General features: G+C 40.4%; 1 pseudogene; it reads left to right on the forward strand.

Annotated features, from left to right (window-relative positions):
* The window catches only part of LOC138083441 (pregnancy-associated glycoprotein 1-like), a 37,527-nt pseudogene extending 15,101 nt beyond the window's left edge, over window positions 1-22,426 (forward strand).
* Window positions 22,427-22,434: the final 8 nt, after the last annotated feature.

The raw sequence follows: 22,434 nt of genomic DNA on the forward strand, positions 1-22,434 counted from the left end.
TTCTCCATTGTCTTTCACTTCTCTTATTTTCTCAGCTGTTCTTACGACCTCCTCAGGCAACCTCTTTCGCTTCTCACATTTGTTTTACTTGGGGATGGTTTTGCTGACCACCTCCTGTACAATGTTACAAACTTCTATCCATAGTTCTTCAGGCTTCCAGACCTAATCCCTTGAATCTATTTTTCATCTCTGCTATAAAATCACAAGAGATTTGAATTAGGTCATAGCTGAATGGTCTAGTGGTTTTCCTTACTTACTTCAATTTAAGCCTGAATGCTGCTTGCTTCTGCCTAAGCATTGGTGCCAGATCACCACCCACCACTCCCAGTGAATGTGGAGTGAAAACACACAATTTGAGGACTGTTACCCTGGGTTTGTGCTTGGCTTTTCACATGCTTAGCTGTGTGACCTTGATCAAGTCCCTTAACCTCAGTTTTTTAATCTGGAAAATGGGCCCCATGATGATAATTCCACCTTCTAGATTGCATGTGTGCCTGCTAAGAACAAGCGCCCCTTAGAGTGCTTTCTGGCTTCCTGACTCTGCAACAAATATATATTACTCTGCCACCTGGGGAGAAGGAACTCTTCTGTTTAGAAGTTATGGCTGCCATCCAAAAGGCTAAATATTGATTCAAGCCACATGACACCTCTGTCTGAACCATGATCCAGAACTCTGACTGAGCCGATGCTTCTGTTTTCTGGGCTCCCACAAAAGCTAATAATTACTGGCTCAGATTACTTCCTTCCTCAGCCTTACCAGTCAGCCTTATCTTGTCAACTATTTCTAGCCTGAAATCACACTGCAAGGAGAATTGTAAGGCTTTTGGTCTCTTTTCAGTTTCCCACATTTCCAGCATAGCAAGAAGTAGCTGTGATGGCTTCTTGTCATAGCAACAACTATGGCAACCTGTACAGTCCAAATCGGCCTGTTAAATGAAACTGTCCCCACCTGGCCCCTCGTGTTTAAATTACCTACAGTTGCCTTAGAAACCTTCCTATACTTGCTGTTTAATGACCAAATATATGTGGACCTGATCTAGTTTACTTTCCCAAAAATGATTCCAACTATGCAATGAAGTAACCAGACTTTTAGCCATCTAACTACACACAGGAACTGACAAAAGCAAACCACCCATCCTACATTTCTATCTTGCCCCAAAACAGTATTGAAGTGATCTGCTGAAACAATGTGATACATTGGCATGTACACACCAGCAGGGACACATTTTTTGGATTCGTTTTCCACCTAGTGCAGAATGTCTACCACAAGCATCACACTCTAGCAGCTGGTCACCCGGTTTTTTCAGACTCAGCCCACTCCAGAAGCCTTCGACATCCTTCAGTAAAATCTAGAGAACAAACTCAGTCAAAGCTCTCTCTCTCCTGAAGAAAACAGTTTTGTTTTTTTTTTTTTTAAGAAAACAATGTTTAGTAACACATTCAAAATCTTGTGCTCATTGCCTTGGATTCAAGGACTTGTACCAGAGGATGGGAAGCCTCCCCTTCCACCTAAATCTTTCTCCACTCCAACCAGGACCAAAGCCTTCATTGGACCCTGTGTCCTCATTGGTATTGTTCAGTTGCCAAGTCATGTCTGACTCTTTGTGATTATATATTTGGCATCAAAGCAGGCTTCCCAGTCTTTCACTATTTTGAAGTTTCCTCAAGCTCATGTTCTTTAAGTATATGATGCTATCTCACATTCTCATCCTTTTATTCCCTCTTCTTCTGCTCATATTCTTTCCCAGAATCAGGGTCTCTTCCAATGAGTGGGGTCTTCATATCAGATGGCCTGTGTTGGAGCTTCATCTTCCACATCAGTCCTTCCATTGACTATTGCTCTACCACTTTCAAATCAAAACTCTTATTTCCAATCACCTAACAATATTAAGCATTGATACAGTTTAGTAGAACAGGGATCTAGTTCCCTGGGAAATACCATCACTGCCACCCTGCCTTTCTCTTACCATCCTCTCCACCTGGCATAGAATTGCTTCCCTACAGCTTCTCCAGCTTGAAACCACTTGCCGACCAATCATTGCCAGCTGTCCAGGAATTGTTCCTTCCTCCTTCCTTAAAGACTTCTGCCTGCTCCCTGATTATCCTTTGTACATCAGTTCAGTTCAATCTCTCAATCATGTCTAACTCTTTGCTATATTGTGGGGTGTAGCATGCCAGGCTTCCCTGTTCATCACTAACTCCCAGAGCTTTTCTCAAACTCATGTTCATCAGGTTGATGATGCCACCCAAGAATTTTGTCTTCTGTCTTCCCCTTCTCCTCCTGCATGTAATCTTTCCCAGCATCGGGGTCTTTTATAATGATTTAGTTCCACCCATCAATTGGCCAAAGTAATGAAGGTTCAGCTTCAGCATCGGTCCTTCCAATGAATATTCAGGACTGATTTACTTTAGAATAGACTGGTTGGATCTCCTTGCAGTCCAAGGGACTCTCAAGAGTCTTGTCTGACACCACAGTGCAAAAGCATCAATTCCTTGGTGCTCAGCCTTCTTTATGGTCCAACTCTCACATTGTCTCATGACTTCTCGAGAAACCATAGGTTTGACTATACAGACCTTTGCTAAAAGTAATGTCTCTGCTTTTTATTATGCTGTCAAGGTTTTTCATAGCTTTTCTTCCAAGGAGCAAGGGTCTTTGTTTCACAGCTGAAGTCAGTATCTGCAGTGATTTTGGGTCCCAGGGAAATAAAGTCTGTCACTGTTTTCATTGTTTCTCCATGCATTTGCCATGAAATATTGGAACTGGATGAAGTGACATTCTTTTTTTGATCTGTACATTCCTCACCAAGACCATCCCCAAGAAAATGAAATGCAAAAAGGCAAAATGGTTGTCTGAGGTTGTGCAGATGATGACTGCACCCATGAAATTAAAACATGCTTGCTTGTTTGAAGAAAAGCTATGAAAACCTAGCAGCATTTTTAAAAGCAGAGATATTACTTTGCAGAAAAAAGTTCAGTACAATCAAAGGTATGATTTTCCCAGTTGTCATGTATGGATGTGACAGTTGGACCGTAAAGAATGGTGACCGATGAAGAATTGATGGTTTTGAACTGTGGTGTTGGACAAGACTCTTGAGAGTTCCTTGGACTACAAGGAGATCCAACAAGTCAATGCTAAGGGAAATCAATCTTGAATATTCATTGGAAGGACCAATGCTGAAGCTGAAGGTCCAATACTTTGGCCAACTGATGTGAAGAAATTACTCATTAGAAAAGACTCTATTAACTGGGAAAGATTGAAGGTAGGAGGAGAAGAGGACGATGGCAGATGAGAAGGCTGAATGGCATCACCGACTCAATAGACATGAGTTAGAGCAAGCTTGAGGAGTTGGTGAAGGACAGGGAAGCCTGGTGTGCTGCAGTCCATGGGGTTACAAAGAGTCAAACATGACTGAGCGACTGAACTGAACTGAACATACCCCATAGTAAATGCTAGTGGTAATCGTCATGCTTCTCCTACAAACCAGGGCTCCCCAAGGGCCCAATACATATCCCTAGTCAAGTGTGCACCCATGCACAGTGCTTAGCATCCACAAGGCATTTAGTGAGTTCTGATTGCAGGGGGACCTCCGTTTTGGCAGACATAGAGGAGCAAAGGACACATTTATCCTCCTGTCTCAAACAATTTGAAAGTAGAAGAGATAAATGATATAACAGTTTTTTACATCAAACGTCAGGCAGCAGAATATCGATTCCTGAGGCGGGGAGCAAGCAAGGTGAATTCTACATTTGCCCCAACTCTAGAAATAGTTTCCAACACATACACAGAAGGGCTATCTAGGCAGAGACAAACGATCACCTCAAGAAGAGAGATTTGAGACTCTAGATAGTTAGGGTTCACAGGAGAGAGCTACACACAGAGAACTGTGGGCGTGTACAGATGATACCCCTTCAGTTTTCAGCAGAGAGTTGATAGTTCTGGTCAGGATTATAGGGAACACGCTTTGAGTCTCAAATTGAGCCAAGTCTACTGGTGTCCCCCCGCCACCAGAGTGAAAATTACTCATAATTCCCATGACATCAGTATGTCCTTGAAGACAATATTGACTTACTAGTGGGGAATAGTAAACCTGGTCTAAAGGCTGGTCTCATATTAGCTAAAAAAAAAAAAAAAAAAAAAAATCGAACAAGAAGCCTTTAAAAAATATAATTGTTTCCAAGGTATTAATAGTGTTTGCAAACAGTGCCAGGAATAATCTATAAAAATTTAAAAATATCCAGCATCCAAAGGGTAAAATTTACCATATCCAAAATCCAATTTAAAATTTCCATATGAATTGGAAAATATTTGCCTTAGGTCAATCACAGTATTTAAAGTAATTATCCTCTAGTTAAGATAAATACATAAATTTAAAAAGAAAAAAAAATTCTGATGTAGAAAGAAGCAAGAAAATATCCATAATGAGGGAAAAATCAATTAGTAAAAACACAGCTAAAATATACATTACATAATTAGCAGAGATGGACATTAAAATGCTTACTATATCAATAATCTTTATATTCATGAAACTGAAGAATATTGAGTATGTTAAATAGAGACATGGACAATAGGAATGAAATAACTGTTGGAAAAAATAATTGTGCATCACAGAAATTTGAAACAACTTTTAGAATCCTAAAATATATGTAAATGGAATCTTACAGGAAGTGAAAGGAGAATAGAGAAAAGAACTTCATAATTACTGGCTGAAAAATTTCCAGATACGATGAAAATCTTATACCCATTAACACAGAAGCTCAGTTAATTCAAGGACAAGAAATAGGACAACTATTCAAAGGTGCATGGTAATTCATTGTTTAAAACAATCAACCAAACAAATGTAACCAGAAGGAAAAACAGACACAGTAGAACAATAAATGGGAAAGACAGCAGATTAGGCATGTGAAACAATGTTAGCAGGAGGACACTGGCAACACATCTTAAAATGCTGAGAGAAACATAATTGAGTCAGAACTCTATACCCAAGAAAAATACATATCAAAAACAAGACAAAATACTTTCTCAGACGTATAACAACTATAAAACTTCATCACCACCAACAGACCAATGTAACAAGAAATGTTTTTTAAAAGCCCTCAAACGTGAGATCTCCATAATTCTAGCCATCTCAGTCCTTCAGAAGACCTTGATAAAGACAAACAAATACTAAAGTAGAAATAGTCATTGTGTTTCTACCCACTTCTACAAAGTGTTGCTGACTCCTCAGTACTGCATCTTGCAATGTTGGTGAACAAGATGGAGAAGTAATGCAAAGAGAAATAAGGAAGGTGAGACAGGTAAGTCAGAATGCGAGTGAACAAAGACAAGGTATTTAGAAGCTGAAGAATTGAGAGAGATTTGGGACCTGAATCGGAAAAGCAGTTTTCAAACCAGATTGGGTCCTGTGGTATGTATAATCCTCACTTCAGTCCTTAGAAGATCTCTACTGAGAGGTCTGGCTTTTTTTTTTTTTTTTTTTTCTGGAACACAGCTCAGGTCCATCTAGCTGTTTCTCATTGCTGTTACTTCCTCCTTGTTCCCACACTGTGCCCAGCCATTCAGCCTAATCCATCCAGAAAAGGTTCATTCTTTAAGGTAGGCAATGCAGGCTACCTACAAAATGAACTATTCTCTGCTTCTCTTTCAAAACTGAAAATAGTTTGTTATATAGCCATGAGCCCAGTAGCTACAGGACTGCATTTCCTGCCCACCCGTGATCTTAGTCATAACAGGTGACTTAGAGATACAAGCAGATCTGTAAGAGTGATTTCTTGGAAAACTCCTTTCAAGGAACTGATTTAGCTGAGAGATGGTACTCTGCCCTTCCCCACCTACTTCCTAACTGTTGTCTGTATTTTAGTTGTGATGGCTGGAACTCCTGCAGTTGTGTTGGACAATCATGAGACCTTGGAGATGGATACCACCCAAGCTCTGGCTGGCCCAACTCCCGCTTTGTTTCAGTGGGAGAGAAAAGTCATGATTATCTTGCTAAAATTATAATTGTTTTAGTTTTTTGCAATGTGCATCCAAACTTAATCCTGATACTACTATGTGTTTAATATGATATAACCTTATTATTTTGTTGGGTTTAGTGAATATGTTTATATTTTACATTTCTCTAATTATTATTTACAAATTGATACATCAACCATTATACCTAAATTGTATAAATGCAAAGTTATGATTATAAGCATGTGTGTCTTTAGATTTTTAATTTTTATACTCTCTTATCTTCTTTCCTTTCTTCTTTTCTCCATATTTGGACAGTCTGGGCCATGTCCTCTCTTATAAAGTCATCCATATCCATATCTACAGGGCAAAACAAACTGAGAGCTGCGTGGGAAGAACCAAAGAAGAATGAATACAGGAATATGAATGTAGGGTGGTGGCCCTTGTTACTCATCATGAATGTTCTGAAATAGGATCATATTCCCCTGTGCTTCTGTGTGCCCACCACCCCCAAGTTTGCCATGAACAGGGAAGATACTTTGGTCAGTGGAATTTGAGTAGAGGTGATACCTCACTTCCAAAATGAAGTATTATTTTCTGTTCCACTAGTTCCACTAGCAGATGTAATGATAGCACCTGAAGCAGCCACGTTAAACCAGAAGTAAGGAGCACAGGTGGAAGATATGACAAGAAAGAAGTGGGCACTCATCTCTGTGGAGAGACCTGCACTAACATTATATGAAAGAGAATTGAAATTGTATTGTATTTAAGATAATATCATTTAGGTTTTGATTACAGTCATTGAAGTTGTAATCTAAACCTCATAATAGAATAACTGACCTCTGTGTTAGCCTTGTCTTGACATTAGGGTCTGAATGAGACAATATCTACCGACCTATACTTACAAGTGAGTTAAGTGTCAGCCCTGCCCTCTGGAAGCTGTGCTCTAGTGTGGGATTCAGAAACTGAAGCAAGAACAAAGCCACATGGCAGGACAGCTTCAAGATCCTGTAGGAACCCTTGGGAGGGGAACTTCAGTCAGTCCTGATCTCAGGAGGTTGCATGAAGCAGGGACAATCCTCTCTCAGTCTCTTCATAAATAGGCCATGGTGCCAAGCTTCATGTAAAAGTAGGAAACAAAAACATGTAAATGTTTCAAATTCCTTTCAGAGTGTTTTCCCTTTTGATACAGTGCTTAAGACCTGGTTTGGGAAGATTGCAAACGCCCCAGGGCAACTAAGCCGGTGGGCCACAACTACTGGGTCTGAGTGCCCTAGAGCCTGAGATCTACATCAAGAGAAGCACAGGATTGAAAAGCCAGTGCACTGAAATTACAGAGTAGCCCCTGCTTGCTGCAAATACAGAAGTCCTGAGCAGCAATGAAGACCTCGTGCAGCCAATTTTTTTTTTTTTTTTAATTCTCCCAGAGAAACCAGTGAGGTCTCAGGGGAAGCAGAACATGAAAAAGGATGAAATCAGTCTTGGTCTGATTTCCTACATGTCATGGAGAGGGAAGCTGCAGCCTGTTTCCACAGGGAACTTGGGATATAAGTTGTGCCTTAAACGTGTGCCAACCCAAAGCTAGGGAGCTGGGATTTCACTCTCCCACTAGTGCCTCCCTCTCATCCTTCAACTAACACCCAGCTGGTGTCTCCAAGCCCTTGTATTAGCACCTCCAAAGACAAATCAATGGTGCCACTAGGAGCAAAGGACACCAAAGCTCAGGAAAATATAACCTCAGAAAATGTCTAGATTTCTGCACCCGTTCTGCTATATTCAGCATCATATCTGAAATCCTGAGAGTCTAAAGAATTCCATGGGTCTCTACATGTAAGCATTTGAAAAAAATCAGTTTTTAATCTATATAGGAGTATAGTTCATTTACAGCATTGTATTAATATTAGTTGTAAGAGAAATTAATTCCCTTTTACATAGACATGCATTCATTCTTTCCTAGATTCTTTTCCTATACAGGATATTCAAGACTATTGAGCAGGATTCCTGTGCTGCACAGTAGGTCTTTGTTGATTATCAACTAAAAACAGTACTATACATATTTTAATCTCAAACTCTCAATTTATTCCTGTCCCACCTTTCCACTTAGGTAACTATAATTATTGTTTTGATGGAAGGAAGTGTCTAAGCACTTTTTGGATCAGGGTCTATGCTTGTGAGAGTGCAGTGGCCAGGGAAAGCAAGCCTGAGAGAGACTCATTTGAGATGATGGTAAACGTTGAGAAGGACCCGGCCATGCAAAGTTGGGAGAAAAGCGTTCAAGATGTGGGAAGTAGCCCCGGCTAAGGACCAAGGTAACCAAGTTTAATAAACGGCTACCCTTCCACTGCCAATCTTCCTTCCATGCTTGGAACTTGGCCTACAGGTCAATGACCATGACCTCATCCCATGCTTCAGTTGTGAGTTGGCAGCAATGAGCCATGTCAGCCTTCCCAAGAAGGGATTACCTGGGGATATCATGATGCTGCATATGCTCTGGACTCAGGGACATGCCCACAAACTGGTTATCCCCAGCAGCATAAGGTTCCAGGGGCAGCACCAATGCCTCAGACTATCTCCATGTTCTTGTTCTCAGGAGTAGAAATGCCAAGGAACTGTAGAGCAAAGAAACAAGTAACAAGTTTCATCTTGCCCTGTGTGATTCCCATGGCCCTTTGACCACACTGCTCTCTGACCAAAAACTCTTTCCTCTTTTGCTTCCTCAAAGGTGGCTTGTGAATTACATCAGCACCTGATGGTGAAGCCAGGTGGCTGTAACTCAACTCACAGTCAGCTGGGACCCAGAGATGTCCAGCTTTCTCCTGAGTTTCTGTCCTTTTTCTCCAACCAGATTCATAAAGCAAAGTTTCTAAAAAAACATAAGGGTGATTGTAATTCTCTCAAGGCCTTTGAATCTCCAAGGTGTATTTGGAGTATCAAAGAGGGAACACATTCCCTTGCATCCAGGCTAATCTCAGACCTCAGCCTTCCTCAGCCAGTGGTTCCCTGAGGAACCATAAGACACTTATCTAGGTCTCCAGAAGGCTGAGAAGAAAATGCTTCTTACTGTGAATGCAGGTTCATGTTATCCTGTTACCCAAAGGTCTCTGTTTTCTAAATGAGGAGCAATAGCTCTGGGGATTCTGAGTTGGGAGTGAGTCAGTCACCATCTGCACGACTGCCTCCTGGGGTCACTACAGCTGGGGCTCCCCCGCTGTGCCTAGAACCCAGAAGAAGCAGTCTGCAGTATTGGTTTCCTGCTGCTACAAGAAGGCAGGTCTGCTGACAAAATCAGAACCAAACTTGAGGGTCAACAGGATAGGAACTTCCACTCTGTTGCCTGCAGATATGTGAGAGCTACCCAACAGTGGATGCAATGGAGTTTTCTCTCATCTTTCCCTTCATGGAAGTCTCCTAGTCTTAGAACCAGAGTTCCTGTGTCCCAAGTCTTCACTAACGTACCTGCAGCTTTAGAGTGAGTCACACAGACCAGGGTTCAGTTTCCCACCTCTTGGATGAGGGAGACTGGACTCACTCCAGAACACTTGTTCCAGACTGAAGCTCAGTGCCAATCCGTGAACAAGAGGCTAAGATGTGCATTTTGCTGAGAAAGCTGAGGCTGCCTCTGGTGGGCAGTGGGCTGCAACTGTCTGATGATGTTCATGCGTCCTGGGCTCAGGCCTGGGAGTGGTAGACCACTTGGCACACAGCTGCTGTGACACCGAGGACCTTAGAGGCCTTGCCCCCTGCAACCTACCATCATTTGGGTTCTGTGGGATGAGATCAGGTAGTTATAAGTCAGAAGTTACCAGTGGGGAAGCTTGTAGATTCCTCAGCAGAAACCCAAATTAGGCTAACAAATCATCTCTCCTAAAAAACTCTGGGAACAAGATATGCCAGGACTCTTAGACAAATTTTGTATTATTTTAAATACTATTTAAAGTAGATCATCTTGTGGATTACCTGCCATTTGCTCTCTGGCTTGAGATGATACCCACAGTTAGAGTGGAATCCAAGGGCTCCTGGGGGAGGCTGTCTGTCCCCGTGACTCAGTAGCAGTGAGTACAGCTCTATCCCCTCCACATCTGGAGCAGTAATTAAAGCAGGAAGGATGCGACCTCCAAGTTTACCAGGAAGACTCACGTTGGTCTGGCCCTCAGGTAGGCACTATTCTTTGCCCAGTGCTTCTTCCTTCCCTCCTGCGTCCTGTGCAAGCTGCCCATCTCCTGGTTATTGGGTTGTGAATTTCTCCTCTCTTCTCTGGCAAATATCCATGCAGTCTCACTTGTGGCTTCCTCTCTACCCAGGCCTTATCCCTCACCTGCAGATAGCAATAAAGAAGGTAAAACCATGGAAGGGTCTGCCCAGATCAATCTTTCTAAAAATGCCTGCATTCCTTCTCCTTCCCGACCCTGTCCTGAATCATCAAGATCTCCAACTAGATGACTCAGTAGCTTAGCAGGGGAGTGGTGATGCAGACAGGGTTGGAGGTAAGGTTGTCAGGTATGGGGGGGATGGTTTTCAGATGACAAGAGAAGAGTTGGTGTAAGGAGCATGTGGTCTTCCAACCACTCACTCACCAGGGACCTGCCTGAATCTGCTATCTTGGGCCCCTCAGGGTATCACTAAAACAGAAACTTCATTCTATAAACTTCACACTACAAAACTATTTCAACCATAACAAATATAATAAAAAAGAGCGTCATGAACCTTATATTTCATCATTCTGCATCAATAACTACAAAACTAACCTCTTAGTCCCATAGGTTGTCATAGACAGGAGATTAAGCAACATCAAGGTGGTGGCCAATAGAGTTCCCACATTCTTGACTTGAATCAGGTCTATCTCTTCTTGCTATGTTCTCATTTGTGGTGGGGAAAAGAAAGGAGGAAGAGGGAGAATAAGAGAGAAAAAGAGGGAGAGGATAATCCCATCATGAGGGACTACCATCAAAACCCAATGTCAACCTGAGTACCTCCCTGCAGCCTTACTTCCTAATACCATCACATTGGGTGTCAAGGGTGGACACAAAGCAGTCCATAGCAGCTATCCAGATCTGTTTTAGATCAAGACAGACCGTCATTTCATTATCTCTTTTACTCCTTATTCATTTTTCTTTAAGTGTTTTATGGACGAGATGGACATTTCACAAAATATACATAATGAACATTTGGGGTAAAATAGGATGTTAAAAAAAATTCTCTTTTGTTCTCAATAAAATTAACATCTAATATCCAGTCCACGTACAAATTTCTCTTATTCTCAAAAAGCAGATGCCTTTTCACACATTATTGAAACAACGTAGTCATATGTTGCACTTGGTTGTTCTCCTTTAAAACTAAATAACTGTTCCTCTCCCAATTTTAATGCCATTTATTTGTTCAGAAACTTGGTGAAAGCAGGGTGGTTTGTCTTACAGAGTGTCCCACTATTGGGTTTAGAGCAGAAGTCCATGATACCAGCACAGTGGGTCAGGACCAGGACCAGTCCTTGGTCTATTAGGAACCAGACCTCCACAGCAGGAGGTGAGCTACAGGCCAGTGAGTAAGGCTTCATCTGTATTATAGCTGCTCCCAAACACTCTCTCATCACCCCCAGAAGGGACAGTCTAGCTTGTTTTCCAAGAAATGTTTGCAGTTATATAACATATGCTTAATTTAAAAAAAAATAGCATAAACATTGATGATAATTTTCCTACTCAGTGCTCAGAATGGTGAGTTGGTGTCCTGACAATCTATCACAGTTCAAATTACATGTTGCCTATTAACATTTGAACATATTCGGCCAGCTTAAAATTAAATCTTAAAAAACTAAGATCATGGGATCCAGCCCCATCCTTCATGGCAAATAGAAGGAGAAAAGTTGGAAGCAGTGACAGATTTCTACATGTTAGCCTCTTAAACCACTGTGGATGCTTCCTGCAGCCATGAAATCAGAGGATGTTTGCTTCTTGGGAGGAAAGCTATGAGAAACATAAACAGTGTGTTGAGAAGCAGAAACATCATTCTGCCCAACAAACTGGTAGATGTTTGGCCTTTTCATTTGGATTCCTAAACTTTCTCTCCAGTCCCCATTGGTCTTTGAAGTCCCTTAGCTTTTTGGTCCTTCATGTTTCCCAAGATTGTTTTGTGCATTTCTTTACTCAGTCCTGTAATCAGCCATCTCAGTAAGAATCCAAGCATCATCTGATGGGAAATGTATTTAGAAGCTACATGTTAGACCTCAGAATAGTCACTGTTATCAAGTTGTCACTACTTCTAAGCTTTATAGTTGTTAGAGGAGGAAGTATGCATTTTCCTTAAAACTTAAAATTAAAATGAATATAATTAGTTGGCACAAACATATGCTTTCAATTCAAGATTTAAGATGGCAGGGTTTGAATTAAACTTCTTTATGCTATATGTGAACCTCTTTTTCTAGCCATTCAAAGGCTTATTTCAACAGAACATTAGTTTTAATTATTATCCTGCTTTTACCTGTTAACATGCATATGATTCTGTCACAGTAACCGAAGTTATGAGGAACAATAAGTTGTTGAATATAGTTTCAGATTTATTTCCTGTTTTTCTTTGGTTTTGTGTTGGATGGGCAGAATTTTTGTTTTTCGTTAGAAGATATTCCACTCTGAATGTAGTCATAATTATGAATTTTAAAGACATTTAAGTAATATGTTGTTATGGGCAGCTAGTCACCAACTTGATGCAATTAGATTTATAAGTCTCTTTGTTCTTAATTTGTTCAGTTCAGTTCAGTCCTTTCAGTCATGTCCGTCTCTTTGGATCGCCTTGGACTGCAGCATGCCAGGCTTCCCTATCCATCACCAACTCCCATAGCTTACTTAAGCTCATGACCATTGACTTGGTGATGTCACTGAACCATCTCATCCTGTCTTCCCCTTCTCTTCCTGCCTTCAATCTTTCCTTACCTCAGGGTCTTTTCCAATGAGTCAGTTCTTCCCATCAGGTGGGCAAATAATTGGAGCTTCAGCTTCAGCATCAGTCCTTCCAGTGAATATTCAGGACTGATTTTATTTATCATGGACTGGTTTGATCTCCTTGCAGTCCAAGGGACTCTCAAGAGTCTTCTCCAACACCATAGTTCAAAGTGCATATATGTGTGTCATTTGTCAGGGATATCATATTTCCCCTGTTGGGGTTTAACCACCAGAACTGAATGTAAACAACATGAAAATATGAGGATTTAGTCACAGTGCCCTATCTAAACACACCTGGCAACTGGAGAGGCTCCTGTTGTACTCAAGGGACAGGCATGGATAGATCTCTTGCAAGAATAGGTCTTGGGAGCCCTGGATGAGTCATTAAACATGATTGTCTTTACTTGGATGCCACAGTAGTTTTGTCTTCTTTGATTGGGAAGACATTTCTAAATTATTTTTTGTATGTTTGGTTTAGCAGGCAAAATTTTTCATGACATAGACTCTATGGGGAAATTATATTAGAAATATATCCATTTATCTTCAGCAGTTAAACTTTGTTGGTTTGTATGTCCCTAATGATCTTTCTTTACAAATAGAAAGGAAACACACATGTTCAGTGTGCATTCAGTCTCTTTTTAAATCAACAGACATGAATTAAATTCCTCTCTGTCCCCACTGCACTCTAGGCAAGAAATAAATACCTGCAGAGACTGAAGGCTGATTCCAGCCAATCGCTATGGAGATTTTGTTCCCACTGTTTTTGGAAAAAAAAAAAATTGTTAAGATTAAAATCAGTAGATTGTAGATAAATATCCAAACTTCTGATTCTCTTGAAAACAAGGTCAATTGGCCTACTTTCCAGCATGGGTGAAGTGGAGGAAAGGCTGCTCCCAGTGGTAAGGCCTGTGTGGCCCAGGGTTAAACATGGCCACCTAGTCCTAGTATCATATCTGCCTCTAGGGGCCATGCCTGTGAGAACTAGACTGCTAGCTCTCTTAAGATAAAGACCACCATTTTCTTCATCAACTTTGACTTTGAAGCCTTTAACCCAGAACCTAGCACAGAGTTCTTCCTTGTACGTTTATTGGTGATATAAATTTTCTTGTGGATGCATATGGCATTTCTTCCAATACTGAAACCATGCAATTGAAGTACTGCTCTGCCCTAAATCTTTAATGCAGCCTGGCATCATAGGTGCCCCTGATGTCTGCCATTAGAGCCACTACCTAAAGCCTGTTGTATGTCCCTGGGCTGTGCCTGAAGTCTTCACTTTGCCATTTGACAACTTATCCTCCTAGCAATTTCTTGTCCAATGAAGACAGCAATGCATATGTCATGAAGTGGCTAAGAAGATGATATGAAACCACGAATGTTGATCATGGCCCTTAGTATCCATTTTTATGATATTCTTAGCAGTTTTTTTTTTTTCTCCAAGTCTCAAGTTTCTCCATCTTCTTAGATGTCCATGCAGATTAGTTTGATTTTCCAGTCAAACTTCAAGGAAGAGATTACATTTCAATTCTTTGTATTCTGAGAAGCTTCAAAGTCCACTCGCCAAGGACACTTGTTGCGAGCTAAATGACACAAAAACAAGACACACACAAGAGACAGACAAAGACACAACTCCTGACGGAGGAAAAGAGAACTGTGCAAACAAGCTGCAGTTTATTTTTATAAAGCCCCCTAGGCAGAATTCCAGACTGCATGACTAAGCCTTTTCAGTACAGTTCAGGTGCACAAATGTTATTGTACAGCAAAGGGAGTGAAACTCCTGTTTACTGCAGAGTCTGTCCAGAGCCCTTTCTTCCTCCTTATCACAAGAAGGGAATGTTCCCTCGTTTGCAAGGGACCATTAAACTCAAGGCTGTGTCCAGACTCCTTGGCAGAACATCTTGTTTGGAAGCACGTTCCGCCCGAGCAGAGAGTCCCATTTGCAGGCACATCTCTGCTTCCCTATTATGGCCGCATTAACTTCCTTCATCTCCCCCTTTTTTATTTGCTTTAATAAATTTTAGCATGGTCTGGATCTTCTCTGCCTTGCGTTTTAGTTGTTTCCCTTTCTGCCATCACTAGAAGACTAGAAAAGCAACACAACAGAAAAGTAATATGCCCAAAAGTAATCCCAATTAGTGAGGATACATGCCCTAATGGATTTAAGTTATTCATTTCCTCTTGAAGACTTTTCAACAAATCAGACTCTGTAATGTCAGGTAAAGTCCTGCTAAAAGTAGACAAAATTTATCGTTCCAGGTCCCTAATCTCTGTAGTGAGATTTTGATGTCCAGTCAAAGATCGTTTTACTCTTTCCCATCCCTCACTCATGTTAAATGTTACAGGTGTTATACAAAACTGAGAAGAATTTCAATCACATTTCAACACACTTCATGTAGATAAAACAGCTAATTGATCTCCAAGCCAGGAAATGGTGTGTTGAAGATTGAGCACGTCAGTAGCAAGTTGTGCATCCAAATCTCGCTGTTGTTTCCATAACAAATGAGAGTCTTTATGCCAGTCCCGAACAAAATCAGCTGTTTTAATTTCTTGGTGTAACGCAAGGACTGCCACCGCCACTGTTGCAGTTACTGACACAACTGCTAGAATCGAAGAAATGACCACACCAAGCATACGTTGAGATAGATGTAGCAAAGTCTGTACAGCGGTTACTAGATGAGAAAAAGCAAAAGAATTTGACCATGGCCGAGTCAGATTTATAGGTAACCATACTTCTGTTCGAGCCTTAACAATTACTAACGAAAAATTGGAGTTATTGGCTTGCCTTTTAAATTCTTCCCACCAAGACTGATTTACACATTGAGTTAGATTACAATAATCACATGACACAGACCCCACAGTATCATTCCAGGTCCAATTTCCATATAACAATGCAAAAGGATATTTTACACATGCCATTGCAGAATAAGATTTATTAACATGTAAATTAATATGAAATGGACCCTAAGCATTGCCACTATCCAAAGTATAGTTTCCTGAGCAGATAGTGAGATTACCAGAAACTGCCCATAGTTTCCAAATATCCCCTTGAATGTGCGGATATCCTTGCAATTGTAATTGAGGAAGAACAAGTGCAAATTGCTGCCATTTAACTGTTTCATTACCATTGCCCATCAAAGTGCTATTTGCACGATGCCACCTAAGAGATTTATTTGACCCTTTTTTCTAAGAATTGCCCATGATCTGGACTCCAATCCACAATGATAGACCCAGAATAATTCATGGCTTTTAAGGGTTGATGATCTTGGCAACGTTCCCATTCGAAAGATTCTAGAGAAGGAGCAAAAAGTTAACAGGACATAGCGACATGTGTATTCCATTATGAATGTCTATCGGTTCTGTCGTGGTGTTAAATCCCCTGGTGGAAACAAGCATAGTAAAAGTAGCAAAGTGATAATTATTATACTTTACCCCCATGTATTATAGGAATGATGAGAATGTTCCTTGGTGGACAGACAAAAGGGGTGTCCTCTTATGCACAAAGGAATACCTTCCGCTGCAATGGTCAAATTACTAATATTATATTGTTGTATATGATGAGATAGTTGTTCTATTCCCCCGCAAGCTGGTGGGGGAAAGAAGGCAGTCTCATTAGTGCATACCTGCACTTTTGGCTCCCCCCAGGAAACTGCTTTTACTAATGGGGGATTAGTTATATATGCCCAATGTGTATGATTACTTGCCGATACACTGATTACCTGGCATGTCACCACTGCCATCATGGCAAGCAAAAGATTGGTAGGATTCAGAGGTTACCCCGCCTTCATTAATGTCTTCTCTGCTTCCTGGGTCAACTTCTTCATTTGACCCCACGTAGGAGGTGTTGCTTCCCTTGTAAGGAAAGTAAAGCTTCTCTGCATAGTAAGCTCTTTGAATTTTTGAACAAAGGGATCTGCCATTGTTGATTTTGATCAATCTTGCTGGGGTCCAAACCCTGCAATTATTAACAGAAATGAAAGCATACCCTTGTCCCAGATATATTAAAGATGCTGGGATCCAACCTTTCTCTTTATCTTTATACCAAATAGGCGTATTCAAGATCTTCTTATCCTCTTCTTTCCCTTGAAAATGCAACTCTGCTGCTGATAGATTTCCCTTGCTCCAAATCTTCAAAAAATTTTGGGTGAGTAAGGTTTTATTCAGAATGTCCTTAGGTTTCATAAATCTCTCCTGTTTCCCCTTTTTTATTTTTTTAAGATATTCACACAAGGTACAATTAGCCCTTTTAATGATAGCTTGCCCTTGGCTATTATAAGGAATACCAAAACCATGGGTTATATGGTATTGGGATAAAAAGTGAGCTAATTTCGCAGATTGGTAGACAAGTGCATTATCAGTTTTCAATTCAATTGGTAATCCCATAACTGCAAAACAAGATAACAAATGAGTAATAACAGCGTCAGCCTTTTCAGAATGTAATGCAGTGGCCCATTGAAAATGTGTGCAAGTATCTATAGTATGATGCACACATTTTTGATGTCCGAAAGAAGAAATGTAAATTACATCCATTTGCCATATCTGATTTGCTTGTTGTCCTCTCATGTTGACACCTGGTGGGGTAAATGGCAAAGCAAAGGGTGCACATATGGAACAAGAACGAACAATATTTTGAGCTTGTTTTCAAGTAATAAGACGAGATTTTTGTAACCCTTTAGAATTGGTATGCTGTAAGAGATGTTCTTGTTTTGCTGCTTCTATAGGATAAAGTAAGGCCTCAATTGTAGCATTTCTGAATGATAAGGGTCCAGGAAGGGCAGAATGTGCAAGGATGTGAGTATAGAAAATTAACTATGAACGCTGCAAGAGCAATTGTTTTACTTGGTAAAACACTTTATCAATAGCTGTTTTAAGTGTCAGTGGAAGGGAGACATGGGAAAGCTGTAGGCAAGAGAGAACAGCATATTGAGAATCTGAAACAATGTTAATAGGAAGTTGGGGAAAATCTTGCAAAACTAAATAGATAGCCCACAACTCAGCAGGCTGTACAGAAGAAAACGAGTAGGGGAGAACCTTAGAATTTTCCGGGGTCCAATATCCAGCAGTATTTTTATTTGCATCTGTAAAAATAGTGGGTCCCTTAACTGGAACATCTGAAATTGGGGATTGAGATATCATAGAGTTAGTCCAGAGAAAATCAATCAATTTAGATGACGGATAGTGATTAGAAAACGAACCAGGAAATGAGGCAAGAGAAATTTGCCAGTTTTCATTAAATTGTAAACATCGAGATAGTAGAGCAGTTGTTAACTGAGTAACAATCTGGTGTGGTTCACATCCTGACAATTGTAAAATACAATGGCGACCTTTCTGTATAAGGAAGGCTAATTTATCCATATATGTAGTCTTTTTTTGGAAAAGCTGTTAGGTAAGAAAACCCATTCTATTAATCCTTTTTCATGAGCAATTACACCAGAAGGGGAATAAGGGGTATGAAATATTATAAACAAAATAGGTTGAGACACATGTAAGTAAGTCAAAAAGCCGTCATTTAGTCGTTGCTCAACAAATTGAAGTTCCTGTAAAGCCAATGGGGTTAAGGTCTGGGGGCTATCCAGAGCTGTATCTCCCTCTAAAGTAGAAAGCAAATGTCATAATTGATAAGTAGGAATCCCAAGTACTGGGCGTAGCCAATTGATATCTCCCAATAACTTTTGAAAATCATTTAAGGTTTTGAGATGGTCCCTTCTAATTTGCAACTTTTGGGGCCTTATTCTATGTTGCTTCAATACCATCCCTAAATACGAAATAGGAAAGTCCTTTTGAATTTTTTCTGGGGCTATTTGCAAATTGTATAGTCTTAAAGCCTCCTGTACTTTTAGAAAGGATTCATCACGTTCAGCAATACTAGGAGCTGCTAATAGGAGATCATCCATATAGTGATATAGAATATAATTGGGGTATTCTTGACGGAGAGATTGTAAAGAGCGAGCTACGAATTCTTGGCATAAGGTAGGGCTATTTGTCATTCCCTGTGGTAAGACTGTCCACTGATAGTGCTTAACAGGCTGAGCATGATTAAGAACAGGAACTGTAAAAGCAAATTTATCTCTATCTTGCAATTGTATGGGGAATGGTAAAAACAAAAACAAACAAAAAAGAAAAACAGTCTTTAAGATCTAGCACCATTAAGGACCAATTCTGAGGAATAAGAGCTGGAGAGGGGAGTCCCAATTGTAATGCTCCCATAGGTTCAATACATTTATTAACTTCTCATAAATTGGTTAGCATTCTCTATTTTTTAGATTTTTTAAAATAACAAAAACAGGATAATTTTAGGGGGTGGTAGAGGGCTCTATATGACCAAGTTGGAGTTGTTTTTGTATTAATTGTTTTAATATCTCAAGCTTTATTTGTGGTAATGGCCATTGCTCAACCCATTTTGGAGTATTAGTTAACCATTTTAATGGGAGTGTTCGAGGAATTTGAGCAGTGGCTACAAGTTTTTTGATGGAATGGTTCCAGAAGCCCCCAAAGGAGAGAGAAGATCTCTTCCCCATATATTAATAGGTATGTTTACAATATAAAAGGTAACAAACTCTGATCTTTTATTATGGAATTGGCATTGTAAGGGATGGGTACTCTTTTAGACATCTGCAATGGAGCCCAGCATTAGAAGGCTTTTTTATTTTTATTTTTTTAATCTTGGGGCCATTGTTGAGAAGAAATGACTGAAACATCTGCCCCTGTGTCTACTAGTCCCTCAAAGTTTTTTTTTTTTTTTTAATCAAGGAGAGAACAGGGCGAGAATCTTTGATAAGCATTTTTCAAAATATATGTCGCCCAGTATTTTTAAATATTTCTGTTTGTTTATTAGGAAGAGCCAAAAAGGGGTGATAAGGTAGGAGAAGTATTTGAGCAATATGCTCTCCAGCTAATAATGAAAGCGTGGTAGAAGTAGAAACCATAATTAAAATTTTTTCAACATAGTCAGAGTCTATTATCCCAGGAATTATGGTTAGACCTCTCAAAGCCACATTGTTACGGACTAATATCAAGCCAAAAATGTCTTTAGGCAGTGGTCTGAATATATTTGTTTTTAATTTGTAAATGCCTCTTCCTGGCGACAAAAGAACATTTTCAGCTAGTGGCAAACCAGTAGCAGCACTTTCTGAAGTAGCAGACCGTAAGTCCGAAATCATCATTTGAGGTCTTTTTAATGGGGCATTGACTCGTAACTGTTGTTGGGAGGGAACAGGGTTGGGGTAGGTGGGATGGCAGGAGGGCAGGGAGGAGAAGTCCCCAGTATTGTTTTTGGGCCCCAAGGACTCAGGCCCACAGGATAGTTTTTTGATATCGGGTTGCCCATTTTGTCTGTTTCAGATCTGCACTCGTTAGTCTAATGAAGCCCTTTTTCGCACCGACGGTAAGGTCCAGGAGAAGTCTTATTTATTTATTTATTTATTTTTAGCAAGAGATCTGTCTTTAGGAATTGCACCTTGATTAGCTTTTAATTTCTGACACTTTTTTTTTTTTAATATGACCAGATTTTTTACAATGGAAGCAGTTACCTCCCTTTTGTGGTCTTATAGCTTTGGCCAAGGCTGTAGCAAAGACATTAGCCTGATGCTCTGCTCTTTTTACTCCCGAGCAGGCTCTGATATAGTTAGCTACAGATGCACCCTGTCCCTTTAATGGTCTCAGTATATGCTTGCATTTAGGATTTGCATTTTTAAATGCTAAAGTTTGTAATAATAAACCTGAAATCTCATCCCTCCCTATAGCTTGTTTTACAGCTACCCTCAATCTTGCTAGAAAATCAGTATATGGCTCATTGGGGCCTTGCATTGTTTTAACAAAGGAGGGCTGGGCGTGGCCAGTAGGCACCACATGGCGCCATGCTGGTAAAAAGACCTGGCGGACCTGTTGTAAGTCGTGGTCAGACTATTGAGCCTGTTCTCTTAAAGCCGGATAATGGCCCTCTCCCATTAGCTTGTCCTCGAGAGGACCGGGGGGATTTTGTCTTCTATTAATCTGAGCCTGCTTTTTAGCTTTTTTTTTTTTTTTTTCCATCAGCTACGAAGTTGCAACCATTGAGAACCCTCCAAGACAGCTTGAACAATAGATTCCCAATCTAACGGAATGATTAATTTGCCTTTTCCCAGTGATTTCAGCATAGCCAAAACAAAGGGAGATTGAGGACCGTACTGCACTACTGCAGCTTTAAGATCTTTAAAAATTTTATATTCCAAAGGAGTGTAGTGAACATTTACCACATTGGCATTTTGCTGTCTCTGGATGGGAAATAATTGTGGAGGATTGATAAAACCACCAGGAGGAGCAGGTAAGTCATCATCATAAAACATAGACAAAGGAAAGGAGAACTGACAATGTTCCCTGCCCACATCGGGCCGATCAACTGCAGTGGGCAAAAGAGAAGCATAAGGAGAAGCAGAAGGTGTAGATTTTTTCTGTTTTTTACGGGATTTTTACCACTCCTGGAATAGATGGGTCATTTTTTTTAATCTCTTTGCCCTCTTCTGATGAAACCAGAGAAGCCTCCAAATCTGATTTTGAACTATCAGATATTTTACCATTTACAGGAGGAGGCTCACCCGTATCTCTACCTTTAGGCGATGCAGAAGCCCCACCAACATCTGGCACATCCTCATAAATTGCCTCTCCCTTCATTGAAGCATTGGATTTAGTTTCACTATCAGTAGATAGCAAGGTCAAAGCCTGTGTTATAGCACTACATAAAGTCCACAACTTCAAAGGGATCACATTATCCTTCTGATGTTGCTTTCTCAAATTTTTTTTTTTTTTGGATTATTTTCTACTACTTTAAATTTAACTGTAACTTAGTTTGATATTGAAACCAATAACAATATTGCTCCACCAAGCGAAAGAGCTCACTCAATTGACGAGTCGAGGCCTTAATGCCTATGGAGTGGAGAAGTCTTTTGACCAACTCCATGTATTGTGTCCATAATGATGAGGAATTCCCCATGATTTTCCTGAAAGTTCCCCTGCTATAAAATCCCCCTGGGGTTACTCACCCTTTTGGTTTCACTCGAGCCCCACGTTGGGCGCCAGATGTTGCGAGCAAAATGACACAAAGACAAAACACACACATGAGACAAACAAAGACACAACTCCTGACGGAGGAAAAGAGAACTGCGCAAACAAGCTGAGGTTTATTTTTATAAAGTCCCCTAGGCAGAATTCCAGACTGCATGACTAAGCCTTTTCAGCACAGTGCAGGTGCACAAATGTTATTGTACAGCAAGGGGAGTGAAACTCCTGTTTACTGCAGAGTCTGTCCAGAGCCCTTTCTTCCTCTTTATCACAAGAAGGGAATGTTCCCTCGTTTGCAAGGGACCATTAAACTCAAGACTGTGTCCAGACTCTTTGGCAGAACATCTTGTTTGGAAGCACATTCCACCCGAGCAGAGAGTCCCATTTGCAGGCACATCTCCGCTTCCCTATTATGGCCGCATTAACTTCCTCCAACACTGATGAAGGTAAATATTTTATTGAGACCTTTGTGTTTTTTCAGACCTATTATTGGCCTAAAGGGATAAACTTGGGCATGTAAGAGCGTAT

Source organism: Capricornis sumatraensis, chromosome 8 (assembly GCF_032405125.1).
Source record: "Capricornis sumatraensis isolate serow.1 chromosome 8, serow.2, whole genome shotgun sequence".
Lineage (NCBI taxonomy): Eukaryota > Metazoa > Chordata > Mammalia > Artiodactyla > Bovidae > Capricornis > Capricornis sumatraensis.